The following is an 11,222-nucleotide window of genomic DNA, read 5'->3' on the forward strand; positions in this document are numbered from 1 at the left end:
GCTGGTTTGGTTGCAGCAAGAAGACCATGTGCATGCTAGCAGACGAGTTGGATGAAGGAGCCACATCAATGCACCAGGATGCAACGAAGGCAAGAGTTCACTTCAACAAGATGTCACCATGGGGTGCATGCACACCATCATGGACGATCAAGCTTGGCATTATCTCACCACCTTCACCATCACAAGCATGTCAAAGAGTTGGTCTCACCACAACGAACTAAGTGTCAGTGATTTCTTGCATGGATTGCTCAAGTCATTTTGTCTCACATGAACACATGTGCATTGTAATGTAACTTTGTGTCAAGTGGAAGTTCAAGTTTCAATAGTTGGATGTAACAATCATAGCACAAATGAAGAGTCATGAGGGTATATGAACGGTCATAAAGGGGAATGTCAAGGATCACCCCACACATGCATCTATGGAATATTCTGTATAAGTATGTATTATTTTTTCCGAAATGTGTTGTTGGTTTAGCCATCACTTTGGATTGCTCGCTAACTTGATTTCCAACTTCTTATGCATCTTCGCTCATCTGTTCCCTTCCAAGCCACGTACTATTACAAGTTTCCAAGGGGCATATTCACCTCACCCTCAGTGCCTTAGAACCTCTCATGCTCCTTCCTTGACTTGCTGCAACTGTCACACCCTTGCTACCAACAGAGACATCCTACTTGCCTCTGTGCGAAATCACGGTCAAGGAATTACCGTACGACTCACTATTGGGACTCCTACACCAAATGGTCTGAGGTCTAATTGGGACTTCTTACTGGGGAGATCCCCTTACATGTTGGCGGGTCCAACAACATCAACAAGAGGCTAGTCCTAACTGTCATCCAAGGCATACGAAAATGAAAACTACTAAATTAGGAACATCGGGAAGTACTTCTGGCCCTCCTTAGGATATTGATCAGCCATAATCATTTGTCCCTTTCATTTCCAAACCCAAGACTGCATCTATCGTTGTTAGTGACATTGACACAATTGAAACAGAATTCTCTGGGACTTTGTTAACAGAGGTCATTGAATTTGATCTCCCCAAGTCAGAAAATTTGTTTCCTAAGGTTATTGAACATGAGGAGCCTTAGCCATCTTCACCTGATTCTTTGGGATCTTCCTCCTACCTTCCTTTGTCTCAGAAATAACCAATATATCTTAGACTTGACGGTGAGCCTCTTCCACATGGATTTCTAAGCATTGAAGAGATCCCTCAATAAGAACCTCGTCCTTATACTCCCATTCATTAGGAAGGACTTTATTTTTATCAAACCAATCCTCTTATGTCTCTTCAACCTCCAACATAATCTCATTTACCTGATTCTTTGGGCCTACCCATAGATCTCTCATGACAATCTTCACTGGGATTGTTAACCATCACTGGAACTGAGTCAAACTCCCAACCTGTGTCCACCACTATTGTTGAGACATCAAGTGTCACTTTCTCATCTATGTTTGTAACATCACCAAAATCTTATTCATATGGTGGCTCGTCCATCCTTCCTGGCTATTAGTCATTATATGGTACCTTTTCTAGTGTGGCTTTGAGTCCTTGGACCTATCCCATGTCATCCAATTCAAGAATAATGTCTGGTACTTCTCTTATGAATGCCACATAGTCTGCTCATCTTCCTGCATCGACACCTATAATAGAGCAGGAGGCTGGCCCTTATATCAGTGGGTAAAGCTATCTTTAACTGCCCAGCCCTCCTTATGTTGGGTACCCTCCATCTGTATCATAGTTTCTTCCATCATCCCCTCCTCCCATGGCAGGGGGGGAACCTTTTTTTGGTATACCTCATTATGGTAATCCGCCTAGTTATAGTACTCCTTATCCTGGAATAGCTTCCAGTGTTTGGAAACCTACTTTACCTGTTCAACCTAGTTCTTTTTGGGATTGATTGTTGAATCCTCAAACTGTACCATCTTCATCACAAATTCCTACCTATCCATCAACACCTCAACAAGCTCAAATACATGATAGCCAACCTTTATAGCCCATTACAACGATGTTTGGTTCTCCCCAGATCCTGATTCATCAACCTGTACAAGGTCCCTCACCTTCTTAATCGCTTGCACAAGGTACTCCTCAAGTTTCGGTAGGTTAAATTATTCAAAAATTTGGCATAGCCTCAATCGAACCCATACGAGGGGACAATGCAAACCCCTATCGAGCAAAAATATGGATCACTTCAAGTGCCTTTTCAAGGCCAGAAAATCAAAACCCAACTATTCCAGTAGATTTATCGCCATCCTAGGGTTGGGCAACAAACTCACTTGTATGTTGGCTATCAAAACCCTCCATATTCTAGTAACCAGGTTTCTTATTATCAAAACCCTCCTTACCCAGGAATGCAAGTGCCTGTTTCCTAGGCTATCCCTTCATATCCCATACATTCGTCTCCGGACTTTAATCGGTAGTTACCTTTTGTGGCTACTCTTGAATTACTGGATTTAACTCTGTTTACCAATGAACCCATAGCTCATTCGACATGGTGGTCGATTATTCCCAATAAGTTTCCTTATGATATCCAAAAATTAAATGGGAATCTTGGAGAAGACCCGTCGACACATGTTATGACGTATCATCTATGGTGTTCATCCAATTCACTTAATGATTATTCCATTGAAATCCATCTTTTCCAACAAACTCTTATGGATTCCATAGCTAAATGGTATATTGAGTTAGCTAGAGCATCGTTTCATGACTTCAACACTTTAGCCACTACATTCCTCACACATTTCCAGTTTCCCATCAAATAGGAAATTGGAATGGAACTACCAACTAACTTTAAACAATTAGACTCTACTCACATTTCAGAGCACATTCATGAGTGGAGGGGTCATCGTCGATTGGTAAAGACTTATGTTCTCGATCAATTGTTAGTGGAATGGTTTTTCAAATCTTTGTTAACTCCCGTAACATAAGATGTGGCAAAAGGTGGAGTCGCATCTGAAGAACAAGTTATTGCTCGTGCTCAATATTTAGATCTGGTTTATACCCAATCGGACATGCTCTATGATAAGATACCAAATGCTTAGAGACCCTTGAATATCGTTCCTCCTCCACCTGGTAAATAATCTCATGTTTTCGATGGCATTATAGGTTCTACTAGTTCACAGTCGGCGAGTAAACCATCTGGTATTGCTCTTACCGCTCCTACAAAAAACCCTTAATCCCATCCTCCTGTGGCTTCTACTTCCTATATAAATGTAGTCTGATCTGATAAAGGAAAGTCTCAACAGTAGCCCGGAAGCAAGAAGAAAGGTAAAGCTAAGAAAAAAAAGGATTCCTCACCACAGAATAAATAAACAAATTCATCTTCTGATGAGAAACAAAAGCCTCGATACCTACACTTGATTTGTAACGAGGATCACTTTACACGTGATTGTCTGCACCTCACTGAAGTGAATCAATTTCTTAAATCATCTAATTCTCCCGCCGTTTTGACCTACCCATTTCCAAATTAGGAGACTCATATGATTACCCGAGATGCTTCTTCCTCTAACACAGTTTTGATACTTTCCTCCTCAAAGATGAAATCTGATGTCATGTTGGCCACTCGGAATAAGGACTATGGTAATGTGAAACCACTAAATGGTTAGGTTACTATTCAACCTTCCAGTTAGGCACCACCTTCATCTGCTCCTATTCCACCTTTGGTTCCTACAAAATTGACTATCAAGCCTCCGAAGAGTGTTATTCATAAATATTCTTTCAACCCTTGTTCAAGAGCCACTCAAAATTACAACGTAGTTGAAGACTTGGCTCAGTCTCCATCATCTATGTCGACTCTTGAGGTGTTGCAAAATTGCCCCACCCTAAAGAAGGCCTTGTTGCCAACTATCATATGTGTGGATCCATCGAATTCCAACCTAGTGGTTTTCTCTCATGAAAAATATACCCCTCGTCCTCCGACTCAGTTAGCTTTTATGATTCTGGTCTGTTAGACTCCGCCTTGTCAGCCCGCTACAGTCAAATTCTCCAAAGTTCATTCCTTGTTATGCGCAGTCACTGATGTTACTGTGGTCCAGAAAAGAGTCATTTTAATTCTTGAGCTCAGGGTTTAGTCTTCAGAAGTATTTCAATAACATGTGCAAGCCAGAGGAAGGTTCAGTGAGTTATTATTTAAGGAGTTTCAATGATCAAAAGGATGATTCTTCTCCAAAACCCTGTTTTGGAGAAGAAATTGTCAAATTACTTGTTTGCAATAAGTATATTTTTAAAATCTGCCCTCATGAAAAATGTCAAATGCAGGCCCTGGTCACCTTGCCAGGACTCATCAGCTCCTATCCCTGCAAAAGCACAAACAGAAAGAACATCCTCAGCAATCAGAGAAGGAAATTGTAAAATAGAGTTTCAATGTCAAAGCGCCAAAAGGCTGCCAAAATCTCAGATACTACATAGGTTATCCAAGGATACTGGGTCCTCTCGAGTTATTAAATTCCAGTCTACTTTGTGCAACTTCTTCATGAAGGTTATCCTGTTGTAGTAGCTTTCACATTAAAATGTCCCTACACCTTGATAAAATTCCAGAGTCAGCTGCAGCTATTGTATTGGAGATCTGGGTTGTGGGCAATGACAGTGGCAAACAGCTTACCCGTAACAGGAATTTTTTTTTTTTGACTGAAGTTCTTGTAGTACTATATTTAGTGGCATCTCACACTACTGACTACAGAAATCCTTGGTTTTTGTTTTTGAACACAATTGTTGTGCTTGTGCTAGTTATCGCAAAGTTTCCAAACATGCACAAAGTTCAAATTCTAGGGATCAATGCAAACTACCCTATTTGAAAAGTAATTCTATTAGAACCATCCTTTTAATTTGTACTCGCTATCTGCCTTCTTTTCATGAACTGTTGAATGGAGATTTTTGTATTTGGGGCAACGTCAGAGAATCACTAAAGCAGCTCAGTTGTCATGCATTTAAGGAAGTTGGTGTAAAGGAAATTGAGCAGCTTGCTGCTCTTTGTCCAAAGGTTGTAGTGTTGAGTGGCAGAGCAGGCGATGGTGAAGAATTGACATTCTCCATCGATTTTCTTGATCCCTCAGGTTTGCAAATGCATAAACAACTTCATATTTTGCATAATGCTATTCCAAAGGTTGGTAATCAAATGTCTGACAGAGCTATTAAAAAACACCAGAATGCATTTGAAGTACATTTACTTGAAGTTGCAGGCATGGGGAGGGCATAATAAGCAATATCGTTGCTCGAAGACAACTCATTTGCATAGATTCCCAAAGCGCTCATTTGAAGGTCGAAATTGAAGAGTAGGAGGGCCAAAATCGTGATTTTCAAAGCTGTGGACTGGACTGGAGGTGCGCGCTACCCATACAGGAGGCACGCTACCCATATAAGGGGCGCTACGTATATAACGCCCACAGCCCGTGTTAAAAATCAAGTGCGCTACGCGTATGTCGTGCGCTACGCATTGGGTAAACACGCTAAGCACATAGTCTCAGAGCCCGAAAAATTTCTCTCATTCACCCAGAGCCGTGCCAGTTACAGTATCAAATTCAAGAGGTTACTTGCTCGATGAGGAAGGATTTGATTATGTGAAGTTAAACCTTTCGAAGGAAATTAAAGTTCAACAACGAAGCTTAAGGGATTATTTGAAAACTCATACGAGAGAAAAGTACTTTGACGAGGTAAAGTCATGGAGTGAGCAATGTGATGTTGCCATTCCCATGTGTTTCACAAAATAAATTGAACCATGCATATACTCGTGAATCAGTAGAACTGTATTATCAGCCAAATGCAGGAGCTGATGGCAATACTTATGGAGTTTCTCGTCAACAGAAGATGCCAGCACAATCAGAAAGTGATAAAACAACTCGGTGTCCTGAAATGGTTTCACAATCTACTGAATCCAATCAGAGATCTTTACCACCGGTTTATCCTGTTGCAGAAAGACCTTCTGATGATGGCTTTAATTGGCGCAAGTATGGGCAGAAGCAAGGTGATGTTAAAAGTGTTTCACTTTGTAAGTATCCTACTCAAGATGTGTAATGCCAAATGGAAGAGGATAAATATCAAAGTTGCATATTTTAAGTGAGAATGTTGAAATCTCGGTGTCACTCTACACCACAGCCATGTGGTAGTGTAGCAATGTTGACCGATGTGTCTGCCACTGTTATGCTACATAACACTTTGAAGTGAATCCAGACCGATGTATACAACATTAAAATTTTGGATAAAATGTGATGCCAAGTATAAATGTGAGAAATGCAAACACGGCAGCTCTATTCAATCGGAGTCAAATATCATATTTTTGGGTGGTATAATGGTAATGGAAGCGAATAGATAGTCAAACCCAAATTAAATGCGGAATACCAACCTTAGCATAAAAATAGGGACAAATCGCTTATATTTGTCTTCAGTTATGATTTGGAAGGTTCACACTACAGCTTCTGCCTTTGTATTGGTCACAGAAAGTCTCAAATGAAAATCGATGAGTAGCTCTTTTACTATTTTCATGGCTTCAGTTGAAACAGCGCCCTTATTTTTGGGTCGATCTGTTTTCTTCTAGCTGAGTTTTATTTAATGTATTGAAAATCATTTGTAAGAAGAGGGGGGAGTTATGAGAGGTGCGTGGAGGAGAACAAAGAGATTTATTGTACAGTTGTTTGACAAAGATTAATTGAAGAGTACAGCTCTGATTTATAAGATTCCTGTGACTTGAAATTTGGCATATGTTTTTTCTCTGTTTCATATGTATCTTGTAATGTTTTTCATTTCATTCATAAATTGTTTTCAATTTGAATGTTTCTGAGTGAGAAGGGTAAAATTCAGCTTACTGCTTTGCCCTGGAGAAGCATTCATGTTTTGTGTTTCTTTGCTCTGTCTGAAAGGTATTCATACATTAATGCCCCTTTCAACTTTCTTAACAGTCCTTCCATTTCATATAATTTCAGTTTGGATGCTTAAGCTCTTGCCTACCTTGCCTTATGGAGTAATTTGTGCCTTTGATTAAATCTCTGCTCTTGCTGTCTTTGCCCCATGCAGCCCAGAAACCCAATCATTTATTAAAAACCTCATTTCATATCAATTTACTAGCCTAAAATCAATTCCAGTTTGAAGTCATCTCACATCCTATTGCTCATTTTCTCGAGATCGACTGGAGAGAGCCCTCTCCTGTCCTCGTAGGGCTAGCTACAAGGCTGAGCTTGGTTTGATGTTGCCTCGAGTTTTTCCTTCCTCAGCCTGAGGCAGATTCGAGCGCTAACATAGTGGATGAAGGGCTGCCAGCAATTACATCTGTGTCCTGGTGGAAGCATTCTCAAGTGGCATCATTCTCAGGTTTACTTGAATGGTTGATTCGGCATTTCAGTATTACCTGATCTATTGTTTTTACAGCAAAGTAGGGTAGATTTTGTAAATAAATAAGTAGCCAAAAGACAGCATTTCCTTCTGAGTCTCATTACAGTTTTAGTGTGAAGTTTGCTGAGCCAGTTTTTCACTCTTTTCAGTCAGTTTCAATTAAGAAATGAGTCAAAATTTTGTGTGGTTGATCGAAATAATGACTCCATTGCGCAATGGATGGAGGCACTGTCTGCTCTCCCAAAGATCTGCAGATTCTTGGCACCTCCAAGAAGCGGCAGCTGCCATCCCCATTGGAGCCAACGTTAGACTCGGTCCTGTCAGTCCCTTGTCAGAATCAAATTCTCCAAGGTTCATTTCTCGTCATTCGCAGTCATTGATGTTATTGTGGTCCAGAAAAGAGTCATTTCAGAGTCAAGGTTTTATAGTTGGTCTTCAAACATATCAAATGATGCCTACAGGCTAGAAGAAGGTTCAGTGAGTTTATATTTCAAGATGGTTATCAATGCGAGATTGATTCTTCTTCAAAACCCTGTTTTGAAGAAGAAATCATTAAATGTGTTTTCAAATATTTAATTATTGAAGTTTTTCAGTCTTGAGAATTCAGAAGTAGCCTTGGTTATCCTTCGCTAAGCCACGCCACCATCCCTGCAAAAAACAACAAGGTATCATCAGTGAAGACTCAGAAAAAGCAAGGAAAAGCCAAAGAACAACATTATATTAAGTGATCGAATGACAAAGTGCCAAACATTATAAAAGTGGGTCATGGAGTAAATTTAAAATCAATCTGATTTTATGAGATATTTTTTCTTCACATATAAACCATGGTAAACAATTCATTTGCACAAATTCTCAAGGCAGAAATCGAGCTGGTGAAGTTGAAGGCCGGAATCATGTTTTGTAAAGTTGTGAACCGGAATTGGAGGTGCGTGCTACGCGCAGAGGAAGCGCGCTACTCATATAGTGTGCGCTACGCATATAACCTCACCAGCCAGTGTTAAATACCACGGACGCTACGTACTTGCAACACGCTACTCGTTGGGTAGGGGTGCTACCCATACAGTCTCAGACCCAGAATTTTTGCCATTGCGTCCGGATTTATAGCAAAACGCCACGATCATCTTGCAACACATCTGACAGAAGAAACAAAAGGTGGAAATGCATTTACTGGACAGTTGAGTTGCAGTTTCATTCAACAGATGTGATCTTTGTTGACCATGGGGTTGATGAACATGCGGGCCTGCGGAGTATATTGGAAAAGCATCTAACAATTGGTCCTGGAAATCCTGTGTCACGTCATAAATTAAGGCATTTTTGTAAAGAATCTACCGAAAATATGAAGCTTTTCATCAGGATAGAATATACAAAGGGTGCCAAAACATTATATTATGAGTTGAATATTACAGAACCGCTGCGTTCTCAACTTGCAGAGAAGGGGAAATTGAGGAAGGAGATTTTGTTTCTAATTGGGATTTTGATGAAGATTACATCTGCAAATAGATGTGAATCAATGGATGCAATGAAGCCCAAGGTATAGATCTAATGGTTTCCTGGTCTACGGGTAGTGATTGAACGAATGCCTTCCCAGTCAAAAGTTCTGCCGCCATATCTACAGCAAATGAATGCACCATTCTCCTTCAGATGTTTAGCTTGCGCGTGTCACTGCAACAAATAAGCACAGTTGTCATCATGAGCTGAAATTGGCAGAATTTTAGTTTAAAGGTTGTTTTTATTAAAATGACAAATGTAACGTGGCAGTCAGAGATCGAAAGGCTAAAAATAAATCAAGACTATCTACCACAGCAGAAGAATAGGATTCAATTTCCTATTTATGACTTCAGATTTCCTAATTCGAATGGCCAACGCATTTCCAGAAATTTGGGGGGCAGTTGTAATTTCCAGAATGTGCAAAGTGGCATTCAAGTATTCGATTACCTATGTTGGTCTTCAGTTATGAGATCTACGCTATAGGTGTGCTTCTTTGTTGGTCATCAATGGGTTTAGGGGGAGCGTTGTTTTGTTTTCAAAAAAGCAGATTGGCTTTTAGTTTTGTTTGTTTAATGATGATAAATCAGTTCCTTATTTGGGTCGATTTGTTATCCCACCTCTAGGCTTATATATTGTATTAAAAATCATTTGTAAAGGGCGGTTCGGAGAGCTATGGAGGAGAAATACAGAGTTTTATTGTACAGTCGGCTGACAGAGAAATAATTAAATGGCGCAGCTCTGATTTGTAAGATTCTTGTGGTGTGAAAGTTTAGCATATGTTTTTCTTCTATTTCATATGTCTTTGTAATGTTTCATAGTTTCATTCATTATCATTTCCAGCTGAATGCTTTACAGTGTGGGAGGTAGAACCCAATTTATTTGCTCTGCCTCGAATGAGCGTTTCAGTATTTGTGTAATTGTCTTCTGTCTGTAAAGGACTCATTGATTAATGCCCTTTTCAGCTCTTTAAATAATCTTTTCATCCCATATTATTTCAAAGTTAATTGCTAAACTTCACTCCTACCTCACCTTATGGAATAATCTGTGCCTTTGATTAAATCTCTGCTCTTGCTGTCTTTGCCCCATGCAGCCCAAAAAACCCAATCATTTATTAAAAACCTCATTTCATATCTATTTACTAGCCTAAAATCAGTTCCCATTTTAAGTCATCTCAGCCCCTTTGAAAATCTTTTGCCGAGATAGACCCGGAGAGAGCCCTCTCCTGTCCTCGTAGGGCTAGCTACGAGGCTGAGATTGGTTTGATGTTTCCTTGAACCTCGCCTTCTTCAGCCTGAGGCAGATTCGAGCGCTAACATAGTGGCGACCATACTGGGGACAAATTTGGTTATTACTGTCATTTGCTATAGACTGAGTCTGAAGTCATGCCAGGTAGCCTTCGAACTGCTCTTGCTCTGCAAGTGCATAGTAGATAAAAGTTGCTTCAGTCGATCTCCAGTTTAGCTTGTGAATGTGCCCCTTGATTTGTGAATTTCTCCAGTACATGTATCAAGTTGCAGATCTGATGCTGATGGTGGACAGCAGTCAGACACATATGAAGGTTGAAACATTCACCTGGTGACTCCAACTCGATCCAGACATTCCAGTGCTCGCTGATCCATTTATGCAATGGTAGGGTATGTGGCAAACCCTGCACTTTGTGAAGCTGTAAAAGAAGTTAGAGATTGGTTAGTGGATATTGAAATTAATGAAGAATTTTTCAGTGCCTTGCTTCAATGTTTGAAATCTCCGAAGTTTCCCCTTGAAGTTAAAACTAGTGTCTGTGAGTTAGTTGTTGAAAGAATTGAGAAGGAGATTCAGTGTTTAAATGATCAGATCCAGTCATATGATTTCCGAGATCCCAGAATGTTCTTGGAAACTCTTCCTCCATTGAAACAAGAAATAATAGAGTTGCCTACAAATGTTTGCATTGACAGTATGCAGCTGGAGGTATGTATTGCAGAGTTGGGGCAGCAAATAGAGTCTGGCTTTTGCGATCCTATTGCAACATACATGGAAATGTTTTTCAGTTTGATTGATAGATCAGGCTATCTTTTACGTGACCAGGCTCATTACGTGCATGAAGGGCTGCCAGCAATTACATCTGTGTCCTGGTGGAAGCATTCTCAAGCGGCATCATTCTCAGGTTTACTTGAATGGTTGATCTGGCATTTCAGTATTACCTGATCTATTGTTTTTACAGCAAAGTAGGGTAGATTTTGTAAATAAATAAGCAGCCAAAAGGCAGCATTTCGTTCTGAGTTTCATTACAGTTTTAGTGTGAAGTTTGTTGAGTCAGTTTTTCAGTCTTTTCAGTCAGTTTCAATTAATAAATGAGTCAAAATCTTGTGTGGTTGATTGAAATAATGACTCCATCGCCCAATGGACAGAGGCACTGTCTGCTCTCCCAAAGCTCTGTGG

The sequence above is a fragment of the Pinus tabuliformis genome, chromosome 1_2 (genome assembly GCF_031772625.1).
Source record: "Pinus tabuliformis cultivar Carrire ecotype Pingquan chromosome 1_2, CPIR1, whole genome shotgun sequence".
NCBI lineage: Eukaryota > Viridiplantae > Streptophyta > Pinopsida > Pinales > Pinaceae > Pinus > Pinus tabuliformis.